This window comes from Zea mays, chromosome 10, assembly GCF_902167145.1.
Source record: "Zea mays cultivar B73 chromosome 10, Zm-B73-REFERENCE-NAM-5.0, whole genome shotgun sequence".
In the NCBI taxonomy this organism is placed as follows: Eukaryota; Viridiplantae; Streptophyta; class Magnoliopsida; order Poales; family Poaceae; genus Zea; species Zea mays.
Window position 1 is genome coordinate 142,839,087 of NC_050105.1, and position 18,957 is coordinate 142,858,043.

Genomic DNA, 18,957 nt, shown 5'->3' on the forward strand with positions numbered 1-18,957 from the left:
CCCTACTTGCGTCCCCAGCCGTCATGGGCTGAGTCTTCTCCAACACACTCCAAGGTCCTCCCCTACGGCGCGGGGCTGGGTCCCACACGTCATGCAAGCCGGCTCAGAGCAGAAGAAGCCAAACCGCCGCGCGCGGTGCGTGCAACCGCCCGGCGGTTACAAGCACTTCACCACTTTTGCCCAGACCAACGGGCGAAAGGGCGGGCAGCCATGCAGGCGGCATGCAACCATGCCAAGTGGGCGCACCTAATAGTCGCCTAGAGGGGGGGTGAATAGGGCGAAACTGAAATTTACAAATATAAACACAACTACAAGCCGGGTTAGCGTTAGAAATATAAACGAGTCCGAGAGAGAGGGCGCAAAAACAAATCCCAAGCGAATACGCAAGTGAGACACGGAGATTTGTTTTACCGAGGTTCGGTTCTTGCAAACCTACTCCCCGTTGAGGAGGCCACAAAGGTCGGGTCTCTTTCAACCCTTCCCTCTCTCAAACGGTCCCTCGGACCGAGTGAGCTTCTCTTCTCAAATCAAAGCCGGGAACAAAACTTCCCCGCAAGGGCCACCACACAATTGGTGCCTCTTGCCTTGATTACAATGGAGTTGTGATCTCAAGAACAAGTGAGAAAGAAAAGAAGCAATCCAAGCACAAGAGCTCAAATGAACACGGCAAATCACTCTCACTAGTCACTAGGGCTTTGTGTGGAATTGGAGAGGATTTGATCTCTTTAGTGTGTCTAGAATTGAATGCTAGAGCTCTTGTAGTAGTTGAGAAGTGGAAAACTTGGATGCAATGAATGGTGGGGTGGTTGGGGTATTTATAGCCCCAACCACCAAACTTGACCGTTGGCTGGAGGCATCTGCTCGATGGCGCACCGGACAGTCCGGTGCACACCGGACAGTCCGGTGCCCCTGCCACGTCATCATTGCCGTTGGATTCTGACCGTTGGAGCTTCTGACTTGTGGGCCCGCCTGGGTGTCCGGTGCACACCGGACATGTACTGTTTGATGTCCGGTGCACCAGTATGGGCGTGCCTGCCGTCTGCGCGCGCTGCGCGCGCATTAAATGCACCGCAGGGAGCCGTTGGCGCCGCAGGGAGCCGTTGCTTCGCTGGCACACCGGACAGTCCGGTGTACACCGGACAGTCCGGTGAATTTTAGCAGAGCGGCTGCCGCGCGAACCCGAGGCTGGCGAGTTCCGGAGACCGCGCTTCCTTGGAGCACCGGACATGTCCGGTGCACACCGGACAGTTCGGTGAATTATAGCGCGCCGGCTTCCGAGAATTCCCGAGGGCGAAGAGTTTGAGTCTGAGTCCCCTGGTGCACCGGACAGGTACTGTTCACTGTCCGGTGGCACACCGGACAGTCCGGTGCGCCAGACCAGGGGTGCCTTCGGTTGCCCCTTTGCTCCTTTATTGAATTCAAAACTTGGTCTTTTTACTGGCTGAGTGTGAACCTTTTACACCTGTATAATCTACACACTTGGGCAAACTAGTTAGTCCAATTATTTGTGTTGGGCAATTCAACCACCAAAATTATTTAGGAACTAGGTGTAAGCCTAATTCCCTTTCAATCTCCCCCTTTTTGGTGATTGATGCCAACACAAACCAAAGCAAATATAGAAGTGCATAATTGAACTAGTTTGCATAATGTAAGTGTAAAGGTTGCTTGGAATTGAGCCAATATAACTACTTACAAGATATGCATGGAATGTTCCTTTCTATTTAGTATTTTGGACCACGTTTGCACCACATGTTTTGTTTTTGCAAAATTTTTGTAAATTCATTTCAAAGATCTTTTGCAAGTAGTCAAAGGTAAATGAATAAGAGTTTGCAAAGCATTTTCAAGATTTGAAATTTTCTCCCCCTGTTCCAAATGCTTTTCCTTTGACTAAACAAAACTCCCCCTTAAAAAAGATCCACCTCTTAGTGTTCAAGAGGGTTTTGATATACCATTTTTGAAATACTACTTTCTCCCCCTTTTGAACACAATAGGATACCCATTGATAAATACTTTTGGAAAGCACTAAGTTTTTGAATTTGGTGGTGGTGCGGTCCTTTTGCTTTGGGCTCATTTCTCCCCCTTTTTGGCATGAATCGCCAAAAACGGAATCATTAGAGCCCTCGAAGTAATTTCTTCCCCTTTGGTCATAAGTAAATGAGTTAAGATTATACCAAAGACGAAATCCGGTCCTTTTGCTTTGGGCTTTTACTTTCTCCCCCAAAGACAAGGTCCTTTTCTTGGAGCTATGGCGAAGGATGAGTTACGGAGTGGAAGCCTTTGTCTTCGCCGAAGACTCCAATTCCCTTTCAATATACCTATGACTTGGTTTGAAATAGACTTGAAAACACTTTAGTCATAGCACATAAAAGAGATATGATCAAAGGTATTCAAAAGAGCTATGTGTGCAAGCTAGCAAAAGAAATTTCTAGAATCAAGAATATTGAGCTCATGCCTAAGTTTGGTAAAAGATTGTTCATCAAGTGGCTTGGTAAAGATATCGGCTAATTGATCTTTAGTATTAATGTAAGAAATCTCGATATCCCCCTTTTGTTGGTGATCCCTAAGAAAATGATACCGAATGGCTATGTGCTTAGTGCGGCTATGCTCGACGGGATTGTCGGCCATTTTGATTGCACTCTCATTATCACATAGCAAAGGGACTTTGGTTAATTTGTAACCGTAGTCCCGCAGGGTTTGCCTCATCCAAAGCAATTGCGCGCAACAATGACCTGTGGCAATGTACTCGGCTTCGGCGGTGGAAAGAGCGACCGAATTTTGCTTCTTTGAAGCCCAAGACACCAAGGATCTTCCCAAGAACTGGCAAGTCCCCGATGTGCTCTTCCTATTGATTTTACACCCCGCCCAATCGGCATCCGAATAACCAATCAAATCAAACGTGGATCCCCGAGGGTACCAAAGCCCAAACTTAGGTGTATAAGCCAAATATCTCAAGATTCGTTTTACGGCCATAAGGTGTGATTCCTTAGGGTCGGATTGGAATCTTGCACACATACAAACGGAAAGCATGATGTCCGGTCGAGATGCACATAAATAAAGCAATGAACCAATCATCGACCGGTATACCTTTTGATCCACGGACTTACCTCCCGTGTCGAGGTCGAGATGCCCATTGGTTCCCATGGGTGTCTTGATGGGTTTGGCATCCTTCATCCCAAACTTGGTTAGAATGTCTTGAGTGTACTTCGTTTGGCTAATGAAGGTGCCCTCTTGGAGTTGCTTGACTTGGAATCCTAGAAAATACTTCAATTCCCCCATCATCGACATCTCGAATTTCTGTGTCATGATCCTACTAAACTCTTCACATGTAGACTCGTTAGTAGACCCAAATATAATATCATCAACATAAATTTGGCATACAAACAAGTCATTTTCAAGAGTTTTAGTAAAGAGTGTAGGATCGGCCTTGCCGACTTTGAAGTCATTAGTAATAAGGAAATCTCTTAGGCATTCATACCATGCTCTTGGGGCTTGCTTGAGCCCATAAAGCGCCTTAGAGAGCCTATAGACATGGTTAGGGTACTCACTGTCTTCAAAGCCGGGAGGTTGCTCAACATAGACCTCTTCCTTGATCGGTCCATTTAGGAAGGCACTTTTCACGTCCATTTGATAAAGCTTAAAGCCATGGTAAGTAGCATAGGCTAATAATATGCGAATTGACTCAAGCCTAGCTACGGGTGCATAGGTTTCACCGAAATCCAAACCTTCGACTTGGGAGTATCCTTTGGCCACAAGTCGAGCTTTGTTCCTTGTCACCACACCATGCTCGTCTTGCTTGTTGCGGAAGACCCATTTGGTTCCTACAACATTTTGGTTAGGACGTGGAACTAAATGCCATACCTCGTTCCTTGTGAAATTGTTGAGCTCCTCTTGCATTGCCATCACCCAATCCGAATCTTGAAGTGCTTCCTCTACCCTGTGTGGCTCAATAGAGGAAACAAAAGAGTAATGTTCACAAAAATGTGCAACACGAGATCGAGTGGTTACCCCCTTATGAATGTCGCCGAGGATGGTGTCGACGGGGTGATCTCGTTGTATTGCTTGGTGGACTCTTGGGTGTGGCGGTCTTGGTTCTTCCTCATCCTCCTTTTCTTGATCATTTGCATCTCCCCCTTGATCATTGCCATCATCTTGAGGTGGCTCATCTTCTTGATTTTGCCCTTCATCATCTTGAGCCTCATCCTCATTTTGAGTTGGTGGAGATGCTTGCATGGAGGAGGATGGTTGATCTTGTGCATTTGGAGGCTCTTTGGATTCCTTAGGACACACATCCCCAATGGACATGTTCCTTAGCGCGATGCATGGAGCCTCTTCATTACCTATCTCATCAAGATCAACTTGCTCTACTTGAGAGCCGTTAGTTTCATCAAACACAACGTCACATGAGACTTCAACTAGTCCAGTGGACTTGTTAAAGACCCTATATGCCCTTGTGTTTGAGTCATAACCAAGTAAAAAGCCTTCTACAGTTTTAGGAGCAAATTTAGATTTTCTACCTCTTTTAACAAGAATAAAGCATTTGCTACCAAAAACTCTAAAATATGAAATGTTGGGCTTTTTACCGGTTAGGAGTTCATATGATGTCTTCTTGAGGATTCGGTGAAGATATAACCGGTTGATGGCGTAGCAGGCGGTGTTGACCGCTTCGGCCCAAAACCGGTCCGGTGTCTTGTACTCATCAAGCATGGTTCTTGCCATGTCCAATAGAGTTCGATTCTTCCTCTCCACTACACCATTTTGTTGTGGGGTGTAGGGAGAAGAGAACTCATGCTTGATGCCCTCCTCCTCAAGGAAGCCTTCAATTTGTGAGTTCTTGAACTCCGTCCCATTGTCGCTTCTTATTTTCTTGATCCTTAAGCCGAACTCATTTTGAGCCCGTCTCAAGAATCCCTTTAAAGTCTCTTGGGTTTGAGATTTTTCCTGTAAAAAGAATACCCAAGTGAAGCGAGAATAATCATCCACTATTACAAGACAATACTTACTCCCGCCGATGCTTATGTAAGCAATCGGGCCAAATAGATCCATGTGGAGTAGCTCAAGCGGCCTGTCGGTCGTCATGATGTTCTTGTGTGGATGATGGACTCCAACTTGCTTTCCCGCCTGGCATGCGCTACAAATCCTGTCTTTCTCAAAATGAACATTTGTTAATCCTAAAATGTGCTCTCCCTTTAGAAGCTTATGAAGATTCTTCATCCCAACATGGGCTAGTCAGCGGTGCCAGAGCCAACCCATGTTAGTCTTAGCAATTAAGCATGTGTCGAGCTCAGCTCTATCAAAATCTACTAAGTATAGCTGACCCTCTAACACACCCTTAAATGCTATTGAATCATCACTTCTTCTAAAGACAGTGACACCTGCATCAGTAAAAAGACAGTTGTAGCCCATTTGACATAATTGAGAAATAGAAAGCAAGTTGTAATCTAAAGAATCTACAAGAAAAACATTGGAAATAGAATGGTCAGGAGATATAGCAATTTTACCCAGTCCTTTGACCAAACCTTGATTTCCATCCCCGAATGTGATAGCTCGTTGGGAATCTTGGTTTTTCTCATATGAGGAGAACATCCTTTTCTCCCCTGTCATGTGGTTTGTGCACCCGCTGTCGAGTATCCAACTTGAGCCCCCGGATGCATAAACCTACAAAACAATTTTAGTTCTTGACTTTAGGTACCCAAACGGTTTTGGGTCCTTTGGCATTAGACACAAGAACTTTGGGTACCCAAACACAAGTCTTGGAACCCTTGTGTTTGCCCCCAACAAATTTGGCAACTACCTTGCCGGATTTGCTAGTAAGCACATAAGATGCATCAAAAGTTTTAAATGAAATGGCATGATCATTTGATGCATTAGGAATTTTCTTCTTAGGCAACTTAGCATGGGTTGGTTGCCTAGAACTAGATGTCTCACCCTTATACATATAAGCATGATTAGGGCCAGAGTGAGACTTCCTAGAATGAATCTTTCTAATTTTGCTCTCAGGATAGCCGGCAGGGTACAAAATGTAACCCTCGTTATCCTGAGGCATGGGAGCCTTGCCCTTAACAAAGTTAGATAAGTTCTTTGGAGGGGCATTAAGTTTGACATTGTCTCCCCTTTGGAAGCCAATGCCATCCTTGATGCCAGGGCGTCTCCCATTATAGAGCATACTTCTAGTAAACTTAAATTTTTCATTTTCTAAGTTATGCTCGGCAATTTTAGCATCTAGTTTTGCTATATGATCATTTTGTTGTTTAATTAAAGCCATATGATCATGAATAGCATCAATATCAACATTTCTACATCTAGTACAAATAGTGACATGCTCAATGGTAGATGTAGATGGTTTGCAAGAATTAAGTTCAACAATCTTAGCACGAAGTATATCATTCTTATCTCTAAGATCGGCAATTGTAATTTTGCAAACATCAAAATCTTTAGCCTTAGCAATCAAATTTTCATTCTCTAATCTAAGGCTAGCAAGAGAAATGTTTAATTCTTCAATCCTAGCAAGCAAATCATCATTATTATCTCTAGGATTGGGAATTGAAACATTACAAACATGAGAATCAACCTTAGCACTTAAAATAGCATTTTCATTTCTAAGGTTGTCAATCATCTCACGACAAGTGCTTAGCTCACTAGATAATTTTTCACATTTCTCAATTTCAAGAGCATAAGCCTTCTTAACCTTAACATGTTTTTTGTTTTCTTTAATTAGACAATCCTCTTGGGAATCCAAAAGGTCATCCTTTTCATGAATAGCACTAACCAATTCATTCAATTTTTCCTTTTGAGCTATGTTAAGGTTGGCAAAGAGGGAACGCAAATTATCTTCCTCATCACTAGCATTGTCATCACTAGAGGATTCATATTTAGTGGAGGATTTAGATTTAACCTTCTTTTTGCCGTCCTTTGCCATGAGGCACTTGTGGCCGACGTTTGGGAAGAGGAGTCCCCTGGTGACGGCGATGTTGGCGGCGTCCTCGTCGTTGGAGGAGTCGCTTGAGCTCTCGTCGGAATCCCATTCCCGACAAACATGGGCATCGCCGCCCTTCTTCTTGTAGTACCTCTTCTTCTCCTTTCTTCTCCCCTTCTTGTCGTCGCCTCGGTCACTGTCACTAGATATAGGACATTTAGCAATAAAATGACCGGGCTTACCACATTTGTAGCAAACCTTCTTGGAGCGGGACTTGTAGTCTTTCCCCCTCCTTTGTTTGAAGATTTGGCGGAAGCTCTTGATGACGAGCGCCATCTCCTCATTGTCAAGCTTGGAGGCGTCGATTGGTTGTCGACTTGGTGTAGACTCCTCCTTCTTCTCCTCCGTTGCTTTGAATGCAACGGGTTGAGCTTCGGATGTGGTGGCATCATCAAGCTCGTTGATCTTCCTCGAGCCTTCGATCATGCATTCAAAGCTCACAAAATTCCCGATAACTTCCTCGGGGGTCATTTTGGTATATCTAGGATTACCACGGATTAATTGAACTTGAGTAGGGTTAAGGAAAATAAGTGATCTTAGAATAACCTTAACCACCTCGTGGTCATCCCACTTTACGCTCCCGAGGTTGCGCGCTTGGTTCACCAAGGTCTTGAGCCGATTGTACATGTGTTGTGGCTCCTCCCCTTTGCGAAGCCGGAACCGACCGAGCTCCCCCTCAATCGTTTCCCGCTTGGTGATCTTGGTGAGCTCATCACCTTCATGCGCGGTCTTGAGTACATCCCAATTCTCCTTGGCGCTCTTCAACCCTTGTACTTTGTTATACTCCTCTCTACTTAGAGAGGCGAGGAGTATTGTTGTAGCTTGAGAGTTGAAGTGCTCGATTTGGGCCACCTCATCCTCATCATAATCCTCATCCCCTACGGATGGTACCTGCGCACCAAACTCAACGACATCCCATATGCTTTTGTGGAGCGAGGTTAGATGAAATCGCATTAAATCGCTCCACCTAGCGTAATCTTCACCATCAAAAGTTGGTGGTTTGCCTAATGGGACGGAAAGTAAAGGTGTATGTTTGGAAATGCGAGGGTAGCGTAGGGGGATCTTACTATACTTCTTGCGCTCTTGGCGCTTAGAAGTGACGGAGGGCGCATCGGAGTCGGAGGTAGAAGTTGATGAAGTGTCGGTCTCGTAGTAGACCACCTTCCTCATCCTCTTGTGCTTGTCGCCTTTCCGATGCGGCTTGTGGGAAGAAGATTTTTCCTTCTTCTCTTTGTGGTGAGAAGAAGATTTCTTCTCCTTCCCTTTGTTGGAGGAGCTCTTCTTCTTCTCCCTCCTTTTGGTGCGGGACTCTTCCGACGAAGTGCTCCCGTGGCTTGTAGTGGGCTTTTCGCCGGTCTCCATCTCCTTCTTGGCGTGATCTCCCGACATCACTTCGAGCGGTTAGGCTCTAATGAAGCACCGGGCTCTGATACCAATTGATAGTCGCCTAGAGGGGGGGTGAATAGGGCGAAACTGAAATTTACAAATATAAACACAACTACAAGCCGGGTTAGCGTTAGAAATATAAACGAGTCCGAGAGAGAGGGCGCAAAAACAAATCCCAAGCGAATACGCAAGTGAGACACGGAGATTTGTTTTACCGAGGTTCGGTTCTTGCAAACCTACTCCCCGTTGAGGAGGCCACAAAGGCCGGGTCTCTTTCAACCCTTCCCTCTCTCAAACGGTCCCTCGGACCGAGTGAGCTTCTCTTCTCAAATCAAAGCCGGGAACAAAACTTCCCCGCAAGGGCCACCACACAATTGGTGCCTCTTGCCTTGATTACAATGGAGTTGTGATCTCAAGAACAAGTGAGAAAGAAAAGAAGCAATCCAAGCACAAGAGCTCAAATGAACACGGCAAATCACTCTCACTAGTCACTAGGGCTTTGTGTGGAATTGGAGAGGATTTGATCTCTTTAGTGTGTCTAGAATTGAATGCTAGAGCTCTTGTAGTAGTTGAGAAGTGGAAAACTTGGATGCAATGAATGGTGGGGTGGTTGGGGTATTTATAGCCCCAACCACCAAACTTGACCGTTGGCTGGAGGCATCTGCTCGATGGCGCACCGGACAGTCCGGTGCACACTGGACAGTCCGGTGCCCCTGCCACGTCATCATTGCCGTTGGATTCTGACCGTTGGAGCTTCTGACTTGTGGGCCCGCCTGGGTGTCCGGTGCACACCGGACATGTACTGTTTGATGTCCGGTGCACCAGTATGGGCGTGCCTGACGTCTGCGCGCGCTGCGCGCGCATTAAATGCACCGCAGGGAGCCGTTGGCGCCGCAGGGAGCCGTTGCTTCGCTGGCACACCGGACAGTCCGGTGTACACCGGACAGTCCGGTGAATTTTAGCAGAGCGGCTGCCGCGCGAACCCGAGGCTGGCGAGTTCCGGAGACCGCGCTTCCTTGGAGCACCGGACATGTCCGGTGCACACCGGACAGTCCGGTGAATTATAGCGCGCCGGCTTTCGAGAATTCCCGAGGGCGAAGAGTTTGAGTCTGAGTCCCCTGGTGCACCGGACAGGTACTGTTCACTGTCCGGTGGCACACCGGACAGTCCGGTGCGCCAGACCAGGGGTGCCTTCGGTTGCCCCTTTGCTCCTTTATTGAATTCAAAACTTGGTCTTTTTACTGGCTGAGTGTGAACCTTTTACACCTGTATAATCTACACACTTGGGCAAACTAGTTAGTCCAATTATTTGTGTTGGGCAATTCAACCACCAAAATTATTTAGGAACTAGGTGTAAGCCTAATTCCCTTTCAGCACCTCTCCGACTTCCAACGCGCCCGGCTTGGAGGACCAGGCCCACGCGTCATGCAACCGGTGCGCCGGTTGCTACGTGCCTGCAACTGCACCGCCACCTGCGCCACCTCCGCGCCTCCTCGACTGCGGAACCAATACCGCGACTCGAGGCGACCCAGTGCACGACCCAGCGGCTCCAGCCTGGCACGGAGGTCAATGCGGCCAAAAATGGGCCGGCAGTAATGGTGGTGGCAGGCGGGCAGGAGCAGCGGCCACATCGTCAGCCAAGCTCACGTCCCGTCTGGGGCAGCGAGAGAACCCTCTCTCACGGCGTGAAGACAACGCGCCCGTGATCCGTTCCTCGAACGGCTCACGCACGCGCAACGACCGCCCCGCCAACCACTCGCCTCGTCGCATTAACTCCGCGGCGGGACAGGCGACACCTCTGGCAGGAGAAGCGGGCGACGCTTCGCCTTCGCCATAATGACCGCGTCAAAAAAGGTACGCCACGTCGTTCGATTTCGTATCCTTTTCCTTTTTTCCTCTTTCTCTCTCTTGCAACAGGGACCGGGAAAGGGGGATACCCCGAAAAGGATCCTTCCCCGTGAAGGAACCAGGCTCCGAGCCTCCCTACTAATCAGAGGTTAGAAGGCTGGCCCCTCGGAAGGGTTCGACAGCCGCCTCAGATCGCGTGGGCTCTACACCCACTACTGGTCAGAGGTTCGAAGGCCGGCTCCTCGGAAGGGTTCAACGGCCGCCTCAGGCTACTCGGGATCCGCGCCCATTACTGATCAGGGGTTCGAAGGCTGGCCCCCGAAGGGTTCACAGCCGCCTCAGACGCCGAGCGAGGGATGACCATGGGTACGTTCGATACATAACCAAGGCTCGGGCTGCGCTCCCGAGGTACCCTAGGACATTTTCGAGACCAGCGGGAACGATCTTGTAACGGAATCCCATCGGAGGGAGGCATCGAGCCCTCGGACCCCGTCGCCAGGGGACCGGTTCCGGCAGATCACCCGCATGTACTTTTGGGCGTGCCTCTGGGCCCCTAGCCGACCCCCAACGAATGGGGCACGGACGTCCACTCTGATTACCCGCTTGCAGCTCACCGGAGACACCATGTTCGGCGCCCATCGAGGGCAACATGGCACTTTCCCCCCCCCCCCCTCCTCCTTGCGGAAAGGCGACGCAGGGGCGTATGTAAAAAAGTCGAGTCTGTCCCTGATCGCCCTCTCGCCCTGTGCAGAGGCTCGGGGGCTGCTCTCGCAAACCCGGCTCCGGCCGAACCATTGACAGCGTCAACATACCAGCCCGAGAACTTGGGACCCGACCGTACACCCGGGCTACGGCCAGCTCGCATGAGGGACGACCAGACCAGCCGAAGCATTACGCGAGGCATTAAGACCTCGGAGGAGTGAAACCACTCCTCCGAGGCCTCGGGGGCTACACCCGGCGGGTGCGCTCGCGCGCACCCACCGGAACAAAACGCAACCGAGAAGGGCTGGTCCCCTTGCAAAAAAGTGCGACAAAAGCCACCAAGCGAGTGCTAACACTCCCTTTGAGGCTCGGGGGCTACTGTCGGGGACCATAATTAGGGGTACCCTCAAGGCTCCTAACTCTCAGCTAGTAACCCCCATCAGCATAAAGCTGCAAAGGCCTGATGGGTGCGATTAAGTCAGGGATCGGTCCATACGAGGGACTCGATTACGCCTCGCCCGAGCCTGGCCTCGGACAAGGGCAGCCGACCCCGGAGGATCTCCGTCTCGCCCGAGGCCCCCTCCAGCGGCGAACGTGTTCCCGGCTCGCCCGAGGCCCTGTCTTCGCCAAGAAGCAACCCTGACCAAATCATCGCACCGACCGACCAAGTCGCAGGAGCATTTAATGCAAAGGTGGTCTGACACCTTTATCCTGACGCGCGCCCCCCAGAGCCGAAGTGACCGCCGTCACTTCGCCGCTCCCCTGACCGGCCTGGCAGAAAGACAGCGCCGCCTGCGCCGCTCCGACTGCGGTGCCACTTGACAGAGTGAGGCTGACAGGCAGTCAGGCCCGGCCACAGGCACCATAGGAAACTCCGCTCCGCCCGACCCAGGGCTCGGACTCGGGCTAAGCCCCGGAAGACGGCGAACTCCGCTCCGCCCGACCCAGGGCTCGGACTCGGGCTAAGCCCCGGAAGACGGCGAACTCCGCTCCGCCCGACCCAGGGCTCGGACTCGGGCTAAGCCCCGGAAGACGGCGAACTCCGCTCCGCCCGACCCAGGGCTCGGACTCGGGCTCGGCCCCAGAAGACGACGAACTCCGCTTCGCCCGACCCCAGGGCTCGGACTCGGGCTAAGCCCCGGAAGACGGCGAACTCCGCTCCGCCCGACCCAGGGCTCGGACTCGGGCTCGGCCCCAGAAGACGACGAACTCCGCTTCGCCCGACCCCAGGGCTCGGACTCCGCCCCGGCATCAGCCGGCGATCTCCGCTCCGCCCGACCCAGGGCTCGGCCCCAGAAGACGACGAACTCCGCTTCGCCCGACCCCAGGGCTCGGACTCCGCCCCGGCATCAGCCGGCGCCCGGCGATCTCCGCCTCGCCCGAACCAGGGGCTCAGACTCGACCTCGGCCACGGAAGACAGACTCGACCTCGGCTTCGGAGGAGCTTCCACATCGCCCAACCAAGGGCGCAGGCCAGCCACGTCGACCGGAGGCGCCATCATCACCCTACCCCGAGCTGACTCGGGCCACGGGGGACAAGACCGGCGTCCCATCTGGCTCGCTCCGCCAGATAGGCAATGATGGCGCCCCGCATACTCTGTAACGACGGCGGCTCTCAGCCCCCTTACGGAAGCAAGAGGACGTCAGCAAGGACTCAACAGCTCCGACAGTTGTCCCTCCGCCAGGCTCCATCGCTCCTCCGACGGCCACGACATCACACCAACTGGGTGCCAAAATCTCTCCGGCTGCCACAACGGCATGTACTTAGGGCGCTAGCTCTCCCCCGCTAGACACGTAGCACTCTACTACACCCCCCATTGTACACCTGGGTCCTCTCTTTACGCCTATAAAAGGAAGGACCAGGGTCCTCTTAGAGAGGGTTGACCGCGCGGGGACGAGGACGAGACACACGCTCGCTTGAAGCCGCTCGCTCCCTCTCCCGCGTGGACGCTTGTAACCCCCTACTGCAAGCGCACCCGACCTGGGCGCGGGACGAACACGAAGACCGCGGGATTCCCACCTCTCTCACGCCGGTCTCCGGCCGCCTCGCTTTCCCCCCTTCGCGCTCGGCCTCGCGCTCGACCCATCTGGGCTGGGGCACGCAGCGACATTCACTCGTCGGCCTAGGGACCCCCGGTCTCGAAACGCCGACAAATTGATAAAGAGCATAAAATTCATCCTACATATTGACATTCAAAGTGAAAACTAGAATAATAGTGTTGGGCGAATGACCCCCGGACCTTGGGACCCACCAGTCAGTCAGCATGTTGATGAAAGAGCCCCTGATCATTGGGACCCGTACGTGCCAGCCGCCAGGACTACGGGTCGAGATGGTGGCCCAGACACGATACTATAGCCGTGTCGTGGCAGACACTAATACTATACTAGCCGGCCCGTGTCGTGTCTGGGCCGTGTTTTTTTCGTGTCATGCCTGGGCTAACCCATCGTGTTAATGCCAAATAACCATCTATAGCCGGACCCCAACCTGCACCATGAGCCGGTTTGTTTTGGACATGTATATGAGTTGCACGTGAGAACATTAGGGATGAAAACGGACGGAAACAGACGGAAAACCCATCTCTCATTTCCGTATCCGCATTTTATCATCGAAAACTGGATCGGGTCCGGAATAGTCGGGAACGGAAATAGGAGCGGGATAAACGGAATTGCGAAAACAAACGGAAACGGAAATACTAACAGAAACTCATAATTTAATACAAATAGGAATAGTATTGATGTTTGACTAGTGATTGATTGACATGATAATAACATAAAACAAATAGATATATAGAGGCAACATTATATTGTTGTTGGGTTGTTAATAGTGTATATTTAGCTATATATGATGTTATTTAAAATTTTAGATTACTTGTCATTGAAAAGAGCCGATGATTACAATGATCATTTATACTATAATTTGTTACATAAAGACACGAGGCTTTAGTTTATATACTAATTTATATTAGACTCGTACCATATTTATTAAATACGGAATAAATACGAGTTTAATCCGGATAAAAACGAGATCCTATAAAACGGTCGAAAAAACTCTCTCCCATTTCCGCCTCGTATTCATATTTTTTCGTAAATACGAAAACGATAGGATCAAATATAGAAAACGGTACGGATCGATACGGAATTTTATCGGTCCGTTTTCAACCCTAGACGGCATCACGCGCGCACCACACCGCTCGGCACTTGCGCGAGGCCTCTAGTCCAGCTGCAGAGATCGAGGTCGTCGTCGTCGTTGTCGTCGGTGGTGCTCGGCCGCTCGTTAAGTTCGTGCGTGGCACGCGCGCGCGGGTGCGGCTGCCGGCTTGCCGCGTGAGCGGTCGCTGATGGAGCCGGCTGGCAAGTCTCCGCACGCAAGCCGACGACGTACGCATCGCGAGACGCAATCACCCCCGGGCGGGCGGTGGGGTGTCGTCGTGTGTGCGGCCGTACGTGGAGCTCCTGTGCGATCCGCACAGCGGCCACGACGACTGGAGTAGGCATTCAAGCGCTGGGGCATACCTGTCCGGGCGTCCGTCGTCCGATGGCCCTGGCCCGGCTGGCCGGCACGCACTGTGTTGGAACGAGATCGAACTATGCATGGTGCGCGACGTCGACGGACCGAGGGTTTGGGGGCCACGCGCGTGCGTGCGTGCGTGTGCGTCACTATTTGCCCATTGTTTGGCGTGCCAGGTAGTCAGGAACGCGGCCCTGCTGCTCATCGACCGGCGCTAGGAATTGAAGGTTAGTCCAAGGAAAGGATGGAGCCAGGCGCGCGCGGGCCCTGTACCGGCACATTTGGGTGTTCAGGGGTGGTGCACTGCATGGCATTTGCAGACGAAGAGTTAGACTGTGTTCATAGGTTACCCCTAAATTTCTCCTCATATATCTTACTCACGTATCACGTCAGCGTTCTCTTCCCCCTTATATCTCCACCCTCTACAGCGGTTCCCCCTAAATCCTTCCCCTATACCCCGCTACAACCATAAAATATCATTTTCTATACCTACTTTTCACCTCCTATCAATTTTTCATCAACTAATAATTAACCGTGGGCCCACAACACAGTAGATAGGGGAGGAAAGGAGAGCACGCTGCATTCGGGGGGAGAGAGAAGACGATAGCGGGCGGCTGCACCGTAGGGGGTGCTTTAGGGGGCACCGTTGAAGCAGGTAGCGTCTTCCTGTAGCCTCTACCGTAGGGGAGAGGGAGCTCCGGCGGGAAGCGGTGAAGAGAGTCTTAGGCTATCCACAGCTGTTCCCTCTAAATTTTTCCCCTTATATCACTTTTTTGCGTCACATCATCAATATTTCACCCCTAAATTTTCATCTTCCGCAGCGGTTCCCCCTATATTATCCCCCTATACCACACTACAACTATAAAATATTATTATCTAACCCTATTCATTTTTTATTACTATTTTTGTTCAACTATTAAATAGGGAAGCACTGTGCAAGGGGGCTGTCGGGGACCATAATTAGGGGTACCCTCAAGGCTCCTAATTCTCAGCTGGTAACCCCCATCAGCATAAAGTTGCAAAGGCCTGATGGGTGCGATTAAGTCAGGGATCAGTCCATACGAGGGACTCGATCACGCCTCGCCCGAGCCTAGCCTCGGACAAGGGCAGCCGACCCCGGAGGATCTCCGTCTCGCCCGAGGCCCCCCTCCAGCGGCGAACATGTTCCCGGCTCGCCCGAGGCCCTGTCTTCGCCAAGAAGCAACCCTGACCAAATCGCCGCACCGACCGACCAAATCGCAGGAGCATTTAATGCAAAGGTGGCCTGACACCTTTATCCTGACGCGCGCCCCCCAGCCGACAGAGCCGAAGTGACCGCCGTCACTTCGCCGCTCCACTGACCGGCCTGACAGAAAGACAGCGCCGCCTGCGTCGCTCCGACTGCGGTGCCACTTGACAGAGTGAGGCTGACAGGCAGTCAGGCCCGGCCGCAGGCACCATAGGAAGCTCCGCTTCGCCCGACCCAGGGCTCGGACTCGGGCTAAGCCCCGGAAGACGGCGAACTCCGCTCCGCCCGACCCAGGGCTCGGACTCGGGCTAAGCCCCGGAAGACGGCGAACTCCGCTCCGCCCGACCCAGGGCTCGGACTCGGGCTAATCCCCGGAAGATCAGGATGCTCTACATCGACGTTGCTACGAGATCAGATCTGCATCAACTCTCCGTCACACCGGCAGGTCCCCGGCCTTGCCGAACTGTCCTACGCGACAGGCTTCGTTCCCGTTTGTCGAACCAGAAATCACGGTATGAAATTTTGAGCGGATCTGCAATTTATTGTTCATCGCGTATATTATCTGCGAGCCCGTATGAAATTTTGAGTGGATCACGCAATTGAACGGTATAATTTGTTTTAGATCTAATGTTGGTAGAATCTCGTAATCGCTCCACCATGTCCGATGGGGCTCCACTCGATCTCGCCCGTGCACCTGAGTTCGTGCCCGCCTTGGAGTCACGAGAATCCTGCGCATCCTATGGTTCTAGAGTGCGAGGTGAATGGGGGCGGCTCATGTGGTCAAAGTCGTGATCCATTCATGTCGTGGGTGTGTACGTGCGTACAAGCCTGAGAAAGCTGAGGTAGTTAGGATTTTTGTTATGAAAAAAAACTTGCATGCCCACATGCACGTGACATGCGCTATCTGGGCTGGTCGCCTCCCACTTCATACCAGTTCTTTGACCAAGTCGTAACCGCTTATTCCTCTGGCGTTGGAAAACTACGGCTCCTGGTTTTTTTGTTTTTTTTTTGGCGCATGCGAGAATCCACTCGCGGTAGACACCCGTGAATGATGCCACAAGTCAGCATGTGCAAGTCTGTTGTGGCCACACTCGCCTTCCACACCTAGTGGCGCATGAGTGCATACGGCTAGAAAAAGATTACCATTTTACCTACTAATTCTCGTTGAATTAAGTAGATCTAATTTTAATTTACACGCATCCTCCATATGATTTATTCTATTTATTTTATGTTGCAAATAATAAATAGAATGAAGCATGTTTTATGTTGCATTGCACTAAGGGCTCCATCCAGCACTCGTTTCTTGCCGTGAAAAAAAGGTGAGGGACCACTTCCGTTTGACCAGCCAGAAACGGCTAGGGACGCCCACGCACAATATGAGCGGATGCGGATAATTACATGCGTGATTTTTCTATCATATTTTATGGATGCAAATAATAAATAGAATAAGGCATGTTTTCTGTTGCAGCATGTATCTTAATTAATTATTTCCTGTAGTAAATAATTACTAGAAAAATACATGCTTACATACAAGGAAGTTGCCTTTTACACCTGATGTGTTATGCTCATGCATTAATTTTGGTGTTTATTTTTCTGCTTTTATTTATCGTGGTAGATATTTAGCAGAAAAATATTAAAATGCATGTAAACTCTATATTGTGTATATTTAAATTGCTCTAAATATTTATATTATGTTGAGCTTTTGGACTCATATCGAGCGATTAAACTATATAGTGGGTACTCAAACATGTCGACCAGACTTTGTTCTTAATCGGTTGAGTTATGGCATTGGCGAGCATTGGTTGCGCCCTGGCAACACGACACGTTATTTGTGTCGTATGAACTTGGCTGCGTCATGTGATTGCTATGTTGTACTCTCACTTAGTCGGACCACTCCCGTTGAGTCGGACCGCCATCACCGAGTTGCGTGGACTTATCCTGTACCCCGACTATCAAGCCACAATTGCGCCTGTTGCGCTTGTTACGGAGGCTTATTCATTGTTGTAGCCTTGATGGTCACACACACGTTGACGCCAGATACGCTGGAGCTTGTACTCGCGTGGAATGTGGTGGATTATTCGAGTCCCTGAAGTCACAGCATAGCGCAACCTTCGTAAATAATGTTGTTTAACTTTATTTTTTTTTGATTGTTTTGTGTGGCATCATATATTTATTTATATTGCCAAGTGGCCATAACAACTATATCAAGCTCTATAGTGCTTGAATATTCTGGGAAAATAAATTGAAATACAATACAACACAGATAAGTTAATTTTTTTTGCTCTCTCTCCTCATGCATAAAAGTTTTATCCGAAGTAAACCGAAGATATATAATGCATGAAAGCCTTTTTGGCGCAGAAAACATCACAAATTGGGATTTTATTAGTAAGCAATAAGACCTTATCAGATGAATAAATGCTAGAATCTCAGTCATACATTGCTCAACCAGATGTTGGCACATTGCTATTTGTCGCTGAACGGCATGAAGCGAACTTTGAGATAAATGTCTAGTACCTTAGCAACACGAAGTTGCGAGTACATCGAAAGGTAATTCTGAGAATTTTTTCACAATGTTTGTGTGAAAAACCATTGTGTGTTCCCGTCGAACCACTTTACTCGTCCTATCTAGGACCTCTATGCTTGTGTTGCATACATCTCTCAGAATTGTAAATACTTATAGTCACTGAATTGACTTGGTATAGTTCTTTGATTGGTATGGTATAGCTTTAAGCTAAATGGTAAAGGTCGGTCCTGAATGGACATATACCTGGACTTTATGTAGCAGAACTACATTGGATTTCACCTTTGAAATGCTTACCGTAATCTATCTCTGATCTACTAGGAGTAAGAAGAGTATAAACTAGCTATGAAATCCCATATCACCACAGAGCTTGAAGCTAAATTAGACATTAACATGTTCTTGGTCCTCGGAGCCAGAAGAGTCATATGTCTTGACCACTAGACTACTAGTGATGATAATTTGTGATAGAAATATGAAGATCTTGTAGAGACATGTTGTATCCTCTCTACTCCTGATGATTTCTTCGTATGAGAGCAGTAATATCTGTTGTTGAAGATGGATCCTAGGCGGATACCAGTATTATTTCGTTCTTGCCAAGCAGTTATCATCATTTGCTTCATCAAAAGCTAGTTATATGGTGATTTTCCCAGATAAAAATGAATTCTTGGCCTTATCTGTTCTATTCCACAGCATCTCTTTTTGCCGAACAACGAAGAGATCGAAATAATGCTTTATAGAACAAATTGGTATATAATATGAGGAGAAATGTTTTCCCTGCTGGCAACATCACA

At 49.7% G+C, this 18,957-nt stretch overlaps 1 long non-coding RNA gene across 1 annotated transcript; it reads left to right on the forward strand.

Annotated features, from left to right (window-relative positions):
• The first annotated feature begins 16,039 nt into the window (after positions 1-16,039).
• Positions 16,040-16,916, forward strand: LOC103642021 (uncharacterized). The gene is made up of 2 exons (XR_560604.3): positions 16,040-16,157; positions 16,268-16,916. It is a non-coding gene; the product is annotated as an uncharacterized lncRNA (long non-coding RNA).
• The last annotated feature ends 2,041 nt before the right edge of the window (positions 16,917-18,957 follow it).